This window comes from Rutidosis leptorrhynchoides, chromosome 2 (assembly GCF_046630445.1).
Source record: "Rutidosis leptorrhynchoides isolate AG116_Rl617_1_P2 chromosome 2, CSIRO_AGI_Rlap_v1, whole genome shotgun sequence".
NCBI classification, from domain to species: domain Eukaryota; kingdom Viridiplantae; phylum Streptophyta; class Magnoliopsida; order Asterales; family Asteraceae; genus Rutidosis; species Rutidosis leptorrhynchoides.
The window spans coordinates 164,052,628-164,073,843 of record NC_092334.1 but is presented as its reverse complement, the minus strand read 5'-3'; the positions used below and the strand labels follow the sequence as shown (position 1 = coordinate 164,073,843).

At 31.3% G+C, this 21,216-nt stretch overlaps 1 protein-coding gene across 1 annotated transcript in view; it reads right to left on the bottom strand.

The window, feature by feature from the left end:
- Nucleotides 1–21,216, bottom strand: part of LOC139888406 (uncharacterized) — a 62,039-nt gene that overhangs the window by 28,269 nt on the left and 12,554 nt on the right. The window lies entirely within an intron of this gene.

Below are 21,216 nucleotides of genomic sequence, written 5' to 3'. Positions count from 1 at the left end.
TGAAACCTTTAGGTTAACGATCTTGTTAAATGTTGTTAACCCAATGTTTATAATATCAAATGAGATTTTAAATTATTATATTATCATGAAATTATCATGTATGAATATCTCTTAATATGATATATATACATTAAATGTCTTTACAACGATAATCGTTACATATATGTCTCGTTTAAAAATCATTAAGTTAGTAGTCTTGTTTTAACATATGTAGTTCATTGTTAATATACTTAATGATATGTTTACTTATCATAGTATCATGTTAACAATATATATATCCATATATATATGTCATCATATAGTTTTTACAAGTTTTAACGTTCGTGAATCACCGGTCAACTTGGGTGGTCAATTGTCTATATGAAACATATTTCAATTAATCAAGTCTTAACAAGTTTGATTGCTTAACATGTTGGAAACATTTAATCATGTAAATATCAATCTCAATTAATATATATAAACATGGAAAAGTTTGGGTCACTACAGTGAGCCCCATCCAGGGTATGGATGTGATAATGCTAAAAATGAACATATATTTCATTGCATTATCCCTCAAGAAAGACAAACTTTTAGTTGCAATTGTTCTATTTACAAGTGATATTCGTTTAAATATTAAAAGGTGAAGACAAAAGACAGATTCGACGATTTGAAGACGCAAACGACCAAAAAGCTAAAAAGTAGAAAGTACAAATCACGAGGTTCAAATTATTGATGAGAAACGTCTAAAAGTTACAAGAGTACGAGCCGCAAAACGCAAAGTACAAGATATTAAATTGTACGCAAGGACGTTCGAAAATCCGAAACCGGGACCAGAGTCAACTCTCAACGCGCGACGCAACGGAGCTAAAATTACAAGTCAACAGAGTACAAGAATATAATATAATATATAATTAATTATATAAAATTATATATATTATATTATATATATTATATAAAACTCGAGCAGCCCACGTTTTTGGAAGCATATGTCACCAGGAAAAGGCGGCCATGCGTTCGCATGGCCGGCAGTGTAAAAGCCATGCGGTCGCATGGCATACTATATCAGCTCAGGTCCTAAAAAGTTAGCGTGTTTTGGCCGAATTTTTACACAATTTTTCAATCTCTCTCACTCACGATATATATATATATATATATATATATATATATATATATATATATATATATATATATATATATATATATATATATATATATATATATATATATATATATATATATATATATATATATATATATATATATATATATATATATATATATATAATTTATAATTTTAATTTTAATTTAAGATTAATAATAATAAGCGTATGTTAGCGAATGTTGTAAGTGTGTAAGTCGAAATTCTGTCCGTGTAACGCTACGCTATTATTAATCATTGTAAGTTATGTTCAACCTTTTTAAATTAATGTCTCCTAGCTAAGTTATTATTATGCTTATTTAAATCGAAGTAATCGTGATGTTGGGCTAAATATTAAAGACGGGGTAATTAGGCTTTGTACCATAATTGGGGTTTGGACAAAAGAACGACACTTGTGGAAATTAAACTATGGGCTATTAATGGGCTTTATATTAACTAAACGATACCTCATTAATTTAATGTAAACATTACAATTTGACGTATCTATTTATAACCACATACGCTTAATCGGGTACGGTGGGCGGGATATCTATAAATACGAATTATCGTTCATTTAACCGGACACGGGGATAGATTAATAATCAATAGACTTGTTGAAACAGGGGTGAATTACATACAAGGGTAATTGGTGTAATTGTTAACAAAGTAATAAAACCTTGGATTACACGCAGTCGATAACCTGGTGTATTCATTAAACAAAGTATTAAGACCTTGTTACAGTTCGAATCCCCAATTAGTTGGAATATTTGACTTTGGGTATAAGGATAATTTGACGAAGACTCTCGCACTTTATATTTATGACTGATGGACTGTTATGGACAAAACCATATGGACATATAGAATAATCCAGGACAAAAGACAATTAACCCATGGTAATAAATTAAAATCAACACGTCAAACATCATGATTACGAAAGTTTAAATAAGCATAATTCCTTTATTTCATATTTTATCGCACTTTTATTTACTGTCATTTTATTTATTGCACTTTTAATTATCGTACTTTTTAATTATCGCAATTTTATTTATCGCACTTTAATTTTGTCATTTACTTTACGCTTTAAATTAAGTTATATTTATTTTTAATATTTTACATTAGGTTTTAACTGCGACTAAAGTTTTAAAATCGACAAACCGGTCACTAAATGGTAAAAACTCCCTTTTATAATAATAATACTACTTGTATATATATATATTTATATTTATATACAAATATAGTTTTAAAAAATATAGCGTTAAACTTGCTAGTTCCCTGTGGACGAATCGAACTTACTAAAAATTACACTACTGTACGATTAGGTACACTGCCTATAAGTGTTGTAGCAAGGTTTAGGTATATCCACTCTATAAATAAATAAATAACTTGTGTAAAATTGTATCGTATTTAATAGTATTTCGTAGTAAATATATAACTATTTTGTATACACCTCTGCACACATCAAGTATTTTTGGCGCCGCTGCCGGGGACATCTTAAACGCCAAAAGCGAAACGCTATAATAATAAAAAATAAAAAAAGATTTTTATTAAGTTCTAATTTCTTTTTGTAAAAATACGTTTTAAATATTAAAAATACAAAAAAAATATAGAAAGAAAAACGATATATATTTTTTAGAGTTTGTTTAAAATATATAAAATTATAAAGTATTTCTATTTCTATTTTAGTTTTTAAAATATAAGTTTTTAATTTATTTTATATAAATATAAATATTTTATATAAAATTAAAAACAGAAAAAAGTAAAAAAATAATCGGGCCCAACTGTAGCGGCCCATCAGCTGGCCTGGATCCACAACTCATGCGACCGCATGAACCCGTAGGCTAAAACTCATGCGACCGCATGAGACAGTCTGACACGCCTGGTCTGAACCTGGTACTGCATTAATTACGGAGTATAATTTAATTATTATTATTATAAAACCTAATTAGGGTTAATTATTATATTAATTAATTTTAGTTTTAATTAATTCGTAATATTTAGTTTAAATTAGTTTTATTAGTTTTAAAATTGATACTTTTATAAAATAAATAATATAAAAATAATATTTTTATAAAACTGTATTTTTATAACTTTAAACTTATTTTATATTTTGTATCTTTTTATTAGTTAAAGCGTAATTTTATAATTTTTCGTTCGTAATTAGTTCGTAACTTAGTATTTTGCCGTAGTATTTTATATTTCTAGATTTTTAGGCTTTGCCGTAAAATCCCTTAAGTACTTTTTCTTTAGACTAAGATTTAGGTGCTTTAGAATTTTGCGACGCCGTTATAAGATTTTAGTACTTTTTAAGTTATTTCCGTTTTGAATTTAGAATTCCTTTTAAGCTTTAATACCTTTAGACGTAAGTTTTTATATTTAGTTTTTAGACTTTTAAGTTTTGACGCTGCATTTTATTATTTTTTGACGCTTATTTTTCGACCTTTTATTTTTCGACGTTTTTCGACGCGCTCTTTTTCTTTCTTATTTCTCGATGCTCTAGTTTTTAGGACATAGAATTTTCTATTTCTTCTCTAAAATTTCAAAACGAAAAATTATTTTAAGTGGTTAAATTCATAGACATCCAAAATTTTCTGATTCGTAGTAATAGTTGGATTTGTTAGTAGCGAGTTGTGGGCTTCCGATTTAAAGGGTCCTGGCTACCTGCTGCATCTATTGGCTATTCGAAACGTGGGCAAAATCAGAAAAGTCTATTAATTTGATTACGTATATAATTTTTATTTTTATAACTAATAGGATATTCAGTGAATGCACCGAGCAAAACGTTCACCACCTTTTATATGTTCACCACCTGTAACTCGATCAAGACATCTAGCCAATATTGTCGCCGTTGATTTTTCTTTAGAATCATCGTCAAGTCGACCAAGTACTCCAATTCAAATTTTCGATAATCCATTTTTTGAACCCGAGCTCACAATTGAGAATCCAGAGGATATTCAGGGACAATTCAGAGATCCTGAACCACTAATCATTCCTCATGAAACACAAATCACTCACTCAGAAATTGTCAAGGAAGAAACCATTAAATCAGAATCCTCTAGTGATTCAGATTCAACAAATTCAACCATGGAGAATCTGGAACCTCTAAGTATGGAAGACTGAATGAGGGCTAAACGCACTGGCCAAGGTCATGCAATTACTCAACCAGACATTAATGCGCCAGATTATGAAATCAAAGGACAAATCCTACACATGGTAACTAATCAATGCCAATTTAGTGGTGCGCCGAAGGAAGATCCAAACGAACATCTTCGTACCTTTAATAGGATCTGTACTCTATTTAAAATCAGAGAAGTGGAGGATGAACAGATCTATCTCATGTTATTTCCCTGGACTTTAAAGGGAGAAGCCAAAGATTGGTTAGAATCGTTACCTGAAGGGGCGATTGATACATGGGATGTCTTAGTTGAAAAATTTCTTAAACAATTTTTTCCGGCATCTAAAGCCGTGAGACTTCAAGGAGAAATTGTTACGTTCACACAAAAGCCAAACGAAACTCTATATGAAGCGTGGACAAGATTTGGAAAGTTATTGAGAGGATGTTCGCAACATGGTTTAGACACTTATCAAATAGTAAAAATATTCTACCAAGGATGTGACATCACTACAAGAAAAGACATCGACATAGCAGCTGGTGGTTCCATTATGAAGAAAACCACAACTGAAGCTTACAAAATTATTGATAACACTGCTTCCCACTCACATGAGTGGCACCAAGAAAAAGATATCGTTAGATCATCTAAAGCGGCTAGAGCCGATTCTAGCCATGACTTTGATTCCATGTCCGCAAAGATAGATGCTGTCGAGAGACGAATGGAAAAGATGACTAAAGATATTCACTCAATACGAATTAGTTGTGAGCATTGTGGAGGACCACATTTGACAAAAGATTATCTCAGTATTGAACAAACAATGGAACAAAGAGAGAATGTTTCATACATGAACCAAAGGCCTGGAAATAATTATCAGAATAATTATCAACCGCCAAGACCAATCTACAATCAAACCAGAATTATAACCGAAATGTTCCATACAACAATCAACAAGGTCCTTGCAATCAACAAGTATCTAATAATACCTACAATCAGCAAAGACCTATTTTTCCAAACAAACCACCACAAACCGATGATAAAAAGCCAAATTTAGAAGACATGATGTCGAAGCTAGTTGAATCTCAAAATCAATTTTTCACATCTCAGAAGCAAACCAATGAACAAAATGCTCAAGCATTTAGAAATCAACAAGCTTCTATTCAAAATCTGGAACAAGAAGTAAGCAACCTAGCAAGGTTGATAGGTGAAAGAAAATCGGGAAGTCTACCTAGCGATACAAATGCTAACCCCCGGAATGAAACGGCTAAAGCCATTACCACGAGAAGTGGTATTACACTTAAACCACCTGAAATACCTGTAATTTCTTATAACGCTATTCCTACTCCACAGACACCACAGCCTGAGCAAGATAAGGAAACAGAACCGGTAGTTGAAAAGGTTAATGAAGAAAACACAGTTAAGGCTAAACCTTATGTTAAACCATACCAACCACCACTTCCTTACCCGAGTAAAATGAGAAAAGAAAGACTTGAAGCCGAGCAATCCAAATTCTTAGATATGTTTAAACAAATAAATGTAAATCTTCCTTTCATTGATGTGATTTCAGGAATGCCTAGATATGCTAAATTCTTGAAAGATCTAATCACAAAAAGAAAGAAAATGGAAGAACTCTCGGCTGTAAATATGAATGCTAATTGTTCTGCAGTGCTGTTGAATAAGATACCAGAAAAACTCTCTGATCCAGGAAGTTTCACAATTCCATGTTTTCTGGGTAGTCTTAGTTCAATAGAAGCATTGGCAGATTTAGGTGCTAGTATAAATTTAATGTCGTATTCATTATACGCTAAACTAGACCTTGGAGAATTGAAACCAACAAGAATAAGCATACAACTAGCCGATCGATCAGTAAAATATCCTAGAGGGATAATGGAAAACATGCTAGTTAAAGTTGGTACTTTAGTATTTCCAGTAGATTTTTTTATTCTGGACATGGAAGAAGATTCTCGAGTTCCTCTCATATTAGGAAGACCATTCTTAAACACGGCTAAAGCAATAATAGACGTGTTCGGTAAGAAACTTACCCTAAGTATAGAGGACGAGAATGTTACCTTTTCTGTTGATAGAGCCATGCAACAACCACAATCTACAGATGATGCATGTTATTATATTCAAACTATAGATTCACATGCAGAATTGTTAGAAGAATTTCCAGAATTACAAGGAACAGGAGAATGTTCTTTAGGAGAAGGAACTGAACCAATTAATGAAGCTGAAATGTTAGCTACACTCATGGCTAATGGATATGAACCAACAACAGAAGAAATTCAAATGTTAAAAGAAGAAGACAGATATCGATATAAATCATCGATAGAAGAACCACCGACATTAGAGTTAAAGCCACTTCCAAACCATTTGGAATATGCTTATTTACATGGTGAATCTGACTTACCTGTAATATTATCATCTTCTCTTACTGAAAATGAAAAATCTCAACTCATTTCTGTGCTAAAAGCTCATAAACCAGCTATTGCATGGAAGATTCATGACATTAAAGGCATAAGTAATTCGTATTGCACACATAAAATCCTTATGGAAGAAGGCCATAAAACGTATGTGCAAAACCAATGAAGACTAAATCCTAATATGCAAGATGTTGTTAAGAAAGAAATTATTAAACTGCTCGATGCAGGTTTAATTTATCCAATCTCTGATAGTCCATGGATAAGCCCAGTTCAATGTGTACCTAAGAAGGGTGGCATGACTGTCATCACAAATGAGAAAAATGAGCTTATTCCTACTAGGACTGTAACAGGATGGTGTGTTTGTATTGATTATAGAAAATTAAATGATGCCACCAGAAAAGATCACTTTCCCTTACCTTTCATTGATCAAATGTTGGAAATATTACCTGGAAATAGTTACTATTGTTTTCTTGACGGTTTTTCCGGATATTTTCAAATCCCAATAGCACCCGAGGACCAAGAGAAAACCACGTTCATGTGCCCTTATGGTACTTTTGCTTACAAACGCATGCCATTTAGACTTTGCAACGCCCCTTCAACCTTTCAAATGTGTATGATGGCGATTTTTCATGACATGATAGAAGAATGCATGGAAGTTTTCATGGATGACTTTTCAGTCTTCGGTGATACTTTTGAATCATGTCTAGTTAATCTTGAACGAATGCTTATTAGATGCGAGCAATCAAATCTAGTACTTAATTGGGAGAAATGTCATTTCATGGTTAGAGAAGGCATCGTTCTTGGTCATAAAATTTCAAAGGAAGGAATTGAAGTGGATAGAGCTAAAGTAGATGTAATTGCTAAACTTCCACATCCCACCAATGTTAGAGGAGTTAGGAGTTTTCTAGGACATGCCGGTTTTTACCAACGTTTCATAAAAGATTTTTCTAAAATTGCCACTCCGATGAATAAACTCCTAGAAAAGGATGCTCCATTCATCTTTTCAGATGAATGCATCAAATCTTTTAATATTCTTAAAGAAAAACTCATTAATGCGCCGATCATGATAACTCCAAATTGGAATCTACCATTTGAACTCATGTGCGATGCAAGTGATTTTGCAATGGGAGCCGTTTTAGGACAAAGGATTGAAAAACGATTTCAACATATTTATTATGCTAGTAAGACGTTACAAGGAGCAAAAACGAATTACACAACTACTGAAAAAGAACTCCTTGCTATTGTCTTTGCTTTTGACAAATTTCGTTCATATCTCGTTCTAGCTAAAACGGTGGTCTATACCGACCATTCTGCTCTTAGATACCTATTTTCGAAACAAGATTCCAAACCACGATTAATCCGTTAGATCTTACTCTTACAAGAGTTCGATATTGAAATCCGAGATAAAAAGGGAGCAGAAAATCTCGCCGCTGATCATCTTTCTCGTCTTGAAAATCCTGAATTAGAAGTTCTAAATGAATCGGCCATACAAGATAACTTTCCTGATAAATATCTATTGAAGATCGATTATAATGAAATTCCATGGTTTGCAGACTATGCAAACTATTTAGTATGTGGATTCCTTGAAAAAGGGTTGTCGTACCAAAAACGAAAGAAATTCTTTAGTGATATAAAACACTATTTCTGGGAAGATCCACATTTGTTTAAAAGTTGTCCCGATGGAATAATACTCCGATGTGTATTCGGGGATGAAGCTAGTTAAATCTTAAATCATTGTCACACAGGACCAACAGGAGGGCATTATAGGCCTCAACTCACAACAAGAAAAGTCTACAATGCTGGATTCTATTGGCCTACAATTTTTCAAAGACGCACACCTTCTTTGCAAATCCTGTGATGCTTGTCAAAGGGCCGAAAAAATAAGTCAACGTGATGAAATGCCATAAAATGTCATTCAAGTATGTGAAGTATTTGACGTTTGGGGTATTGACTTTATAGGTCCATTTCCAAAATCTCATAATAATCTCTACATTCTCGTTGCCATTGATTATGTATCTAAATGGGCGGAAGCACAAGCTCTCCCAACTAACGATGCATGAGTTGTAGTCAACTTCTTAAAACATCTTTTTGCTAGGTTCGGAACACCGAAAGCTTTAATAAGTGATCGGGGTACTCATTTTTGTAATAATCAACTTGAGAAAGTTCTCAAAAGATATGGAGTAACTCATAAAATTTCAACCGCGTATCATTCACAAACAAGTGGACAAGTTGAAAATACCAACCGAGTATTAAAACGTATTTTAGAGAAAACCGTAGGATCAAATCCAAAGGAATGGTCCATGAAATTGGATGATGTACTCTGGGCTTTTAGAACAGCCTACAAAACTCCAATCGGCACCACACCTTTTAAACTCATTTACGGAAAAGCATGTCACCTTCTAGTAGAAATTGAGCATAAAGCATTTTAGGCTTTGAAGACATGTAATCTTGATTTACATGAAGCTGGACGTCTACGGTTAAGTCAACTTAATGAATTAGAAGAATTAAGACATGAAGCATACGAAAATTCGTTAAACTATAAGGAAAGAATGAAGAAATGGCATGATAAAAGAATCAGAAGTTCAAAAGAATTTAAAAAAGGAGACAGAGTTCTTCTTTTCAATTCACGATTCAAGCTATTTCCTAGAAAATTGAAATCAAGATGGTCTGGACCATTCATAGTCAAAAGAGTTTTCCCATATGGAACAATAGAGTTAATAAATTCAAATGGAATTGAATTTAAAGTTAATGGTCACAGAATTAAACATTACAAACATGGTCCGATGGAAGTTGACAATGAAGTCAATCATAATTTCACCACCCAAGAAAACCCTCAGAATGAAAACATAAATATGTTATCAACAACATATGAAAAACCAAAATTGGAAGACGGGGAAGCTTCAAATTGGAGTGATGAAGAAGAATTCCTATACAAACCTCCCATTCCAAGAAACGAAGAAAAATGTGAACAAAAAGTTCAAGTAGAAATGAAAGAACCAAGAAAAGATCATTTGGAAAAGGTTAACAAACCAACTCTACTTACTAAAGAAGGAGACCCAGGTGAATTTATCATTTCTTGCTTGCTTAACGATGGTGCTATGTATAATGGACTCGCAGATTTAGGAGCAAGTGCAAATGTTATGCCTCTTTTCTTATACAAAAGATTAGGTGTGGGTAAATTAAGACCAACCAGAATAGGTGTTCAATTATTTGATCAAACCATTAAACACCCGGTTGGAATAGCAAACAATTTACTTGTTAAAGTGGGAAGTTTGACCTTTGTTGCAAATTTCATAGTTATTAATATGGAGGAAGACCTTGATATTCCTCTAATTTTAGGTCGCCCATTTTTAGCAACCACCGAGGCATTCATTGATGTAAGATAAGGTAGAATGACACTAAGGGATGGTGGCAAATCGGTCACCTTTGTGAACCGAAAGTTTAGATCTCCACCAACCAAAATTATTGAAACAATAAAAATGCCTAAGTGTGGGGAAGATGAAGCAACAACCAATGATGACCTGATAACAAAGAACCCCGTTGTTGATACGAAATTAGATGAACCCGTTTTTAACAGTTCAACGAAGAAACTTTATAAACGGATTCAAGATGCTAGGATTAAGGGGAACTTTAAGTTATGTAATCGATTAGTATCTAATTTGTTGCCTAAAAAAAAGGCAATGTTAGTTGAATTTGTGAAAGTTACAGAGGAAATCAACAATTGGCTTGAAGCAAAAGTCAGAGATATACAAGTTGTTGATAGTCCAATTGAAAATGAAGTTAATCACAATTTTGACACCACAGCTAACTAAGTGTGGGGAGAATCAAGTCTTTTAAGGATAATATATATTTCTGTTAGAGTTAGATATTCTGTTTTCGTGTAGTTCTCGAGAATGGAATCCGAATGGTCTTTCCCTAGCAGACCCTAAAGAACTAGTCTTCTCCCTCCATTCTGAATTTTTATTTTTTTTAGGTTTTACGAGATGAAGAATTCCTTTGATCTGAACCATGGTCTACTACTACACGCTATGATTACTAAACGTAATAATAACATCTTTCCGAGTGAACTGGTATCATTAATAAGAGGCAAAATGGACGAAGTGAGGAAAGAACTCAGGAAAGATCATCATAAGATACATTTTGGTAAAGGAAAATCAAAATCCGCAACAAAAAGAAGAGCACGACACCTTGAAAGATGTCATAAATACGGAAAATGGTCACACGAAGGTAAATGTTCGAACAATCAAACATATTCAAATATCGAATTTGTTACTCTATGCAGAGAAGGACCGTTCATATGTTTAGAAGAAAAGTTATTGAAGAATCGAGGTTTTCTTATGTAGCTATGGAAAACCAAATCATACGACTCTCCTATGAGTCAGCTAAAGCAGGCCTCTGAGAATTTTATCACAGGTAAGTATGTACAGTTTTTATTTGTTTTTATTTGTTTTTATTTGTTTTTATTTGTTTTTATTGCGTTTAACCTTTTAATAATAAACGCTGAATCGTTCGCTATAAAGTATTAAATTGGTATTCAATAAAATTAGGTATGCGAAACCGAAATTATTGATATCTTACACAAAAATTTATTACATCACTGTGAAATTTACCGTTTATTCTTAATGTATAAATATCTTTAATCAATCAACCCAAAATATTTCAAAAATTCGTCAGGAGTAAAACTAGGTTATGGAACCGAATTTACTTTACCGAAAAGAGGGGCGTATATTTTTGATAATATTTGATTGATTAAAGTGGGATAAAAAGATCAAAAAGATTTTTAATTTTAATTTTTACCTTGTTTTTAAAATTAATATATAAATATTAAATTAATATTCTAAACTTTTTAAAATCAATATATTTAAGTTTGTAAATATTTAAAAAATTAATATTTTTAATATAAGTTTGTATGTATAAAAATATTAATAATATGAATTTTTAATTTTATGCATTTTAAATATAAGTTTGGTGTGAATTTAAAAACAAAATGTACTTTATTTCATTAAGTTAAAAATTTGATACCTAAAATTCGTCGTGAGTTGAAAACTAGGTCGTTGAACCGAAATTGATTTACCCAAGGACGGGACGAGAAGTTTTGTTATCATTATTTTTAATCTTATTGATTTAAAGTATACCAAAAATATTTAAAAAAACTCAAAAATCTTTGCTTTTAAAACAAACGCTTTAAAATGACAAATTTTAAAATTTTGTCGAGGGACGGACTAGGTCAACGTACCGAAACGCCCTCATTATAGAACAAAACAAAATTTTAAAATTAATTAATTATTTGTTTTATAAGTTAAAGATTTAAAAAAAAAGCCAATATGTTTGGAAACTTTGGTAAAATTTAATCATTTTTCTACGCTAATCACCCTCAATAATTTAAATTATACTGATTTCTTGTAAATGAGGGCATTGCAAGATCTTAAGTGTGGGAAGGGGTTAAATTCTTTCAGATTTTTAAAATTTTAAATTTAAACACTTGGTTACCATTAAAAATACTAGTAACGCAGTAGTTGTATTAGAATCTAGTGCTCTCTGATAATAAAGAACAGCCCTAGTCTTATATACTGACTACCCAATTCTAGTAAAATTTTTCAAAATTTTCAAATAAATGAATTCAAAATCATATTTATACATATTTATGAACGATAAAACTAGGTGTTAACACCGAAATTATTGTTACCTCAGAAAGGACATAAATTGAGAAACAATCCAAAATATTAGAATTCATTTAAAATAGAATAGAGGAAAATAAAAAGGCAAAGAAAGGAAAATAAAAACCAAGTGTGGGAAAAATTTACCAAGTTATTTAGAACATATGTCACATATTTTTGTACAAATAATTGAAGATACTTTTGTTTTGGACAATTTTATCAGTTTTACCCGATTTCTTATAATATATTTGAAAGAAATGTGCCACTTGATTTAAAAGGAAGTAAAGTCTTCTGAGAGAAAAATACACGCGCTTCTTGATTTAGGTCAGGAAGTTGTCATCCAGACCAGTTGTAGAGTCTACGAAAAACCTTGAAAAGTTTTCTCGAAAATCAGGTGGAAATCCACGGACCTCAGCCTCAAACAGGGTCGCCAAGTGGTCAGACTTATCCTAACCATGAGAGGATCTGTCTCGTACAATGGGGGGACACCATGCAAATTAGCTTATAAGACTAATGAATCAGATCCCCAGAAAGGATAATCTCCTTAAAGATCAAAAATCAGCTTTTAAGACTGATATTACTCAATCCTTGAGATTGACCTTAAAGATTGAGAATTCAAACTCATGGAATTCAATGATATCTAAACTCGAGCTTGAACGTGAAAATATTTTGATCAAAATTACAAACTGATTTGTTTTCTGAAACCCTATTTTCAATGCGTTCATTACCGTTGAACGTAAAATCCTAGGAATTAACCTGGAATTCATTAGGTCACCTGAACCAAATCGGGTGTCAACCGTAAGAACGGTGGTTGCATAGCATGGTCAAAGACAGGACCTTGTGCCAGATCGAAAAATTATAGGGTAATCTTTACTATTGCTCCTACAAAGGATAGTAATTGCATCCGACACGTTATAGACCATAATCAAAAGCATGTCACGGGACATTGCCTTAACAGTTGCTTGTTCAACGCTTTCCTTTACAACCGGACGGTAGTTTACCGAAAAGTAATATACGGAGCAAGTATACTGGACGTGTTGCTTTCCTAATACAAGGTTAGAAAGTGGGTGACACAAAACCAGAAGTTTTGAGCTAAAATTTTCAAATCTGAAACCCACAAAACCTACAAAGATATTTTGCAAACATCGGTGAAGGGTTATTCTGGAAAACTTATCTAGGGTAAAAGCTAGATTGAATTTTCAAAAGATCAAATATTTTCATAAAGATCCAATTTCCTAAAGGATCTAAATTTTCATAGTCATGTGGGACTGTAAACCACAACGTTACTATCATTGTTCATACCGCCAAATAGAAATAACTGATGTACAAAGTGTGAAGAATAAAGAAGTGATTCTAGTATTTTTATTTCAAGACTATATTGCTTGAGGACAAGCAACACTCAAGTGTGGGAATATTTGATAATGCTAAAAACGAACATATATTTCATAGCATTATCCCTCAAGAAAGACAAGCTTTTAGTTGCAATTGTTCTATTTACAAGTGATATTCGTTTAAATATTAAAAGGTGAAGACAAAAGGCAGATTCGACGATTTGAAGACGCAAACAACCAAAAAGCTAAAAAGTACAAAGTACAAATCACGAGGTTCAAATTATTGATGAGAAACGTCTAAAAGTTACAAGAGTACGAGCCGCAAAACGCAAAGTACACGATATTAAATTGTACGCAAGGACGTTCGAAAATCCGGAACCGGGACCAGAGTCAACTCTCAACGCGCGACGCAACGGAGCTAAAATTACAAGTCAACGGAGTACAAGAATATAATATAATATATAATTAATTATATAAAATTATATATATTATATTATATATATTATATAAAACTCGAGCAGCCCATGTTTTTGGAAGCATATGTCACCAGGAAAAGGCAGCCATGTGATCGCATGGCCAGGCAGTGTAAAAGCCATGCGGTCGCATGGCATACTGTATCAGGTGTTTTGGCCGAATTTTTACACAATTTTTCAATCTCTCTCTCTCTCACGATATATATATATATATATATATATATATATATATATATATATATATATATATATATATATATATATATATATATATATATAATTTATAATTTTAATTTTAATTTTAATTTAAGATTAATAATAATAAGGGTATGTTAGCGAATGTTGTAAGTGTGTAAGTCAAAATTCTGTCCTTGTAACGCTACGCTATTATTAATCATTGTAAGTTATGTTCAACCTTTTTAAATTAATGTCTCGTAGCTAAGTTATTATTATGATTATTCAAATCGAAGTAATCGTGATGTTGGGCTAAATATTAAAGACGGGGTAATTAGGCTTTGTACCATAATTGGGGTTTGGACAAAAGAACGACACTTGTGGAAATTAGACTATGGGCTATTAATGGACTTTATATTAACTAAACGATACCTCGTTAATTTAATATAATGATTACAATTTGACGTATCTATTTATAACCACATACGCTTAATCGGGTACGGTGGGTGGGATATCTATAAATACGAATTATCGTTCATTTGACCGGACACGGGGATGGATTAATAATCAATAGACTTGTTGAAACAGGGGTGAATTACATACAAGGGTATTTGGTGTAATTGTTAACAAAGTAATAAAACCTTAGATTACACGCAGTCAATAACCTGGTGTATTCATTAAACAAATTATTAAGACCTTGTTACAGTTCGAATCCCCAATTAGTTGGAATATTTGACTTCGGGTATAAGGATAATTTGACAAAGACTCTCGCACTTTATATTTATGACTGATGGACTATTATGGACATAACCGTATGGACATATCGAATAATCCAGGACAAAGGACAATTAACCCATGGTAATAAATTAAAATCAACACGTCAAATATCATGATTACGAAAGTTTAAATAAGCATAATTCCTTTATTTCATATTTTATCGCACTTTTATTTACCGTCATTTTATTTATTGCACTTTTAATTATCGTACGTTTTAATTATCGCAATTTTATTTATCGCACTTTAATTATTGTCATTTACTTTACGCTTTAAATTAAGTTATATTTATTTTTAATATTTTACATTAGGTTTTAACTGCGACTAAAGTTTTAAAATCGACAAACCGGTCACTAAACAGTAAAAACCCCATTTTATAATAATAATACTACTTGTATATATATATATATATATATATATATATTTATATACAAATATAGTTTTAAAAAAATATAGCGTTAAACTTGGCTAGTTCCCTGTGGACGAACCGGACTTACTAAAAACTACACTACTGTACGATTAGGTACACTGCCTATAAGTGTTGTAGCAAGGTTTAGGTATATCCACTCTATAAATAAATAAATAACTTGTGTAAAATTGTATCGTATTTAATTGTATTTCGTAGTAAATATATAACTATTTCGTATACACCTCTGCACACATCAGGATGCTTTAGTACTTCGAGGTATTATTTAGTATATTAGCCGCGCGCTGTATACTGGGGATATTTTATATGCATCTTGTTAAGGTCGGTTATCAGGTGTTCAATCCATATGAATGATTTTTATGCAATTGCTATATGCATGTATGATGTTTATGAGAAATGAAATGAAATCTTGTGGTCTATTAAAATTATGAAAATGATTGATTACGATAAACTAATAAACTCACCAACCTTTTTGTTGACACTTGTAAGCATGTTTATTCTCAGGTATTAAAGAAATCTTTCGGTGAGCATTTGCTCATTTTAAAGATATTACTTGGAGCCATTCATGGCATATTTCGAAAGACGTTGCATTCCAGTCATTGAGTTCATCAAGATTAATAATAAGTCATTCATAGTTTGGATATATTATGAGATGGTATGCATGCCTGTCAACTTTCGTTGTAATGAAAGTTTGTCTTTTAAAAACGAATGCAATGTTTGTAAAATGTATCATATAGAGGTCAAATACCTCGCAATGTAATCATATGTTATTGTATTCGTCCTTATGGATTAGGACGGGTCGTTTCATGTCGTATCAGAGCGGTGGTCTTAGCAAACCAGGTCTAGCATTAGTGTGTCTAACTGATAGATATTAAGATGCATTAATGAGTCTGGACTTCGACCGTGTCTGCATGTCAAAAGTTTTGCTTATCATTTCTTGTCGGAAAATTACATGCTTATCATTCTTAGTCTAGACACATTTTACTTCATTGATTGCATGAATAATGTATAGACAAAATTCATATCTTAGCGTATCTACTAATTCATATCTTAGCGTATCTATTACTGTAAACTTTGCCTGACATATTCTGCAAATTCCTCCGTAATCTACGAAATCATTTGGTCTATATATATAGATATTCTATATAATTAGAATACTATCTGATAACCGGAAATCATTTCATATCAAAAAATTCTTTATTCAATTGTACAAAATGGAATTCGCCACTAGTTCAAGTCCCTCGGATTCTGATATGGAGTTTCACTCAAGCTCCGAAAGTAGTGTGACCGGAATAGATCAACCAATTAGCCATCATCTATTCTGGATGAATTGGGGATGGGTTCGTAGTCTACTAAATCATTGGAGATAAGAAGAAGGTGATCCCTTCCATCCACCACATTGCCCTCTTGGCGATGAACCTGAAGCACTTACAGGCGAACATGTTCGAGACACCATTTTCTCTCTCATTTTCAGAGTATCTCGTCATGATTATATACTATCTCAAATTCTAGATCTTATTCATCTACTCGTTCGAACCGACAATCACCCCGATATAATAGAAGAAGTCAACAAGCTTCGCGCTCGGGTAGTGGCTTTAGAGAACATGGTGCAAAGGTTACAAGCACCAACAGCAACACCGGCATCAACAGAACCACCATCATCAACGCCAACAGTACCATTACCACCAACCACAACCGCGTCATAAACCTCAACTTTACAATCTGTCCCACGAGTACCAATGTCATACGCCCTATAGATACCAAGGAATACCAACAACAACAAACGATGAAGTATTAATTCATAACTTCATTGGAGAAATATTCTACGGCGATTATGTAATCCCTAAAGTCTTAGAGATTATCTATTCTAGCCTTAACCATAAATCAGATGAATAGAAACCCTGACCGGAATAATGCGTGATTTACAAACGACACATGTTACACAAGCATTAACAGCAGTACCGTCAGCATCATTAGCACCAGCAGTACCGTCAGCATCACCAGCACTAACAGTACCGCCGACATCATCAACAGTATTACCGGCACCAGCAATGTGATGACCCGGAAATTTTCGACCAAATTTAAACTTAATCTTTGTATGATTTCGACACGATAAGCAAAGTCTGTAAAGTTGAGTCTCAAAAAGTTTGAACTATTTTCATATATTCATGTGACCTTCGACTGTTCCCGATGATATACGAACATTGCTTGTAAATATGTGGATATATATAAATATGTGTATATATAAATATATGTATAATATATATAATAACATGAACATTAATAAACTACTATATACATTTATTGTTATAAATAAATATGTAAAATAAATTCCATTGTAATAAAAACTATTATTTTATATGTATATTTCTTGTATATATATATTGTTATATTTAATTTAATTATTTAATATATATTTATTTGCGTAGTAAATTTTGTTATTTAATACTATTTATATATATACAGTGTATATTAAATATATTAAATTTTGAGCTTAAATGGTAAATGTCTGTAACTTTCGGTTGACGTTTAATTATTTTTAAAATAGGTCTAATATATATATATATATATATATATATATATATATATATATATATATATATATATATATATATATATATATATATATATATATATATATATATATATATATATATATATATATATATATATATATATATATGAAGTTTTAAAATAAAAGTTGGTCCAAAAATTTGATTAAAAAGATTATAGTTTTGATAAATATTTTTATTACCTTTTCAATCTAAGTTTTTGTACTCCGTACATATAAAATGGAACAGAAAATAAGTAATTATCGAATCTTTTTGATTAGATTTCAAACAGGTAATGACTGAAATAAATAAATGGACTTAATTTTAAAATATGGGATTTTTCCGAATTAAATTAGCCGTAACTATTTAGCAATGGACACACCCCATGAAAACTGTCGGTAATTAAAAACCAAATATAGTGATGGCTACTGTACTAGTACACGTTTTATATTAATTATCATTATTATATTTATTTACTTTATATGATTGTCAAACATATAATCCTGGTGATATGATCATAGAAACCATTCATTCACATCTTCTATCTCCTTCAACCGATCGTCATCAACTCCGGCTTCCTCCATACGCCACCACCACCGTACCACTATCCTCTTCACCGTGAACTCGCCATTTCTTGTTTCATGATCAGCACAAACACCATCATCTTATCCTTACTCGCCACCTTGAAGCACCTATGATCACCACACGTCACCACCTCTTCACCTTCCTTCTTCTCCTTCATAAATCATTGTGTTTAAACTGCTGCAACTGCTATACTCTTTTGTTTTCTATCAACATGTTTAAAACCCAATCCTTTAAACCTACTAATAGTGTTTCCTAGTTATATCTCTGTTAGGGTTCGACAACTAAGAGGCATCACCATTAACCTTTAACTAATTCGCTGCCTCCTTATTACAACTGGACTGGTTATATTTTTTTTTCGATTACAACCTACCAACAACAACCCTTGATCATCACCTTCGGTCTTCCATTCCGACCACAACAAATCACTTGTTCACCTTGTTTACTGTTCAAAAAGACCCACAACCATTAAAATCCACCATCAAACCACCCATTAAACCATTTGAACTGTTGCACCTACAGCTGCTCGTTAATCTTTCTTCTTCCTTTCTGTTTTCGAAACCATTATCAAACAACCCATTAAATTACTGCTGTACAGTGATAATGATATCTATGATGGTAACGGTACATGTTGAGTTTACGAAGATGATGATTTTAGATTTAAAACAATGATGATAATGTTTAAGAAGATGATGATGATGGAAAGAAAAAAAAGGAACGGCTACTGTATTACGGAGTATTATTTTTTTCTGTTTTAATCATACTCAACCACACCGATGCTTTCTTTTCTTTCTTAATAAACGTTAGGCTTATCTATTTTATAGTTTGGGCTCATCAAATTACTGGACGTAATCTTTTTTTTTATTGGGCCAAAGTGTTTAATTATGAGGATGGAAGAAGATAATTATCGGGTTAAATAGATTAAAGATATGAAGCATAACAGAAAGAAACGAGTTATAAAAATTTTGTTTGGGTATTAAACTGAAAAACAGTCATGGCGTGTTGGTTGGGTGTTTGATGGGTGAGCAGGAGGTCGCGGGTTCGAGCCCCCTTGTGGGCAATTTTTTTAGGAAAGCTTTCAAAAGGGTATACACATTTATATTTTATTATTATTATTATTATTATTATTATTATTATTATTATTATTATTATTATTATTATTATTATTATTATTATTATTATTATTATTATTATTATTATTATTAGTAATTATTATGATTATTAATGATATTAGTATTATAAATATAATTATTATTGTTATCATTATAATCATTAATATTGTTAGAATATGTATTATAATTCGTATTATAATTAGTGTTATAAGTATCCTAAATGTTGTTATTATTATAATTATTAATACTAATTTTATTACTAATATATGTATCATTATTATTATTATTATTATTATTATTATTATTATTATTATTATTATTATTATTATTATTATTATTATTATTATTATTATTATTATTATTATTATTAATATTATTAGGCTTATTATTAGTATTATGATAAACATAATAAAAGTTATCATTTATTATTACTAACAAGTAAAAATTTCAAATATGACTACTATTATTATTATCATTATCATTGCTAGTAATATTATATTAGTATTAATATTATCATTAGCATTACTAAAAGTAAATACTAATATTAATAATCTTAGCATTTTAATATTATTATCAATATTATGAATATGATTAGTATTATTAATATTATTATAAAAACGATACAATTTATTAATACTTTCATAAAAATTAGTATTATTATCATTTTTAAAAATAGTATAACTATTAATATTAACATAAGTATATTAATAACGTTATTATCATTATTTTTTTTTATCATTACCAATATTAACTTAGTATAATTAGAACTACTGTTTGGTTAAACGAATACAATAGATAAATATGTATATTCAACACCTTTAACATAACAAAATATTTTCTTATTATATAAAAATGAAATATAAATATATTATTAATATAAAAATAACATCATTTAATAAGTTATATATATAAACTTATTCGATTATGAGTATGTGTATTAATATATATACACAAATGATATAGGTTCGTGAATCCGAGGCCAACCCTGCATTGTTTAGTTGTTCAATATAGTCATATGTATTTTTACTACAAAATACACTAGCTGAGTTCATTTACTCCCTTTTACTCTTTACATTTTTGGGACTGAGAATACATGCGCTGTTTTTACAACTGATTTATTAAATGCTTTTGAGATACATTTTTGAACTGCGAATACATGAAATGCTTTTATAAATGTTTGACGAGATAGACACAAGCAAAACATTCCTCGAATGAATTATTATGCAGACAGAAGTTCTGTGGATTATTATTGAATTAGTTGGACGTGATAATTGCCACTAATTGTTATGAATATTTTTCCCCTGATTATTATTGCTTGGTAACCTAAGAATTAGAAACGGGTATGGCCCTAATTCACGCGAATCCTAAAGGTAGCTACCGGGTTTAACACCCCCACCCAGAATGTTCACTAGACGGAAGAGCTAGTGGGCGTGGTTTTTAGTACTTCGAGGTTTATATATTATACAGACGAGATGTTCTGTTTTTGG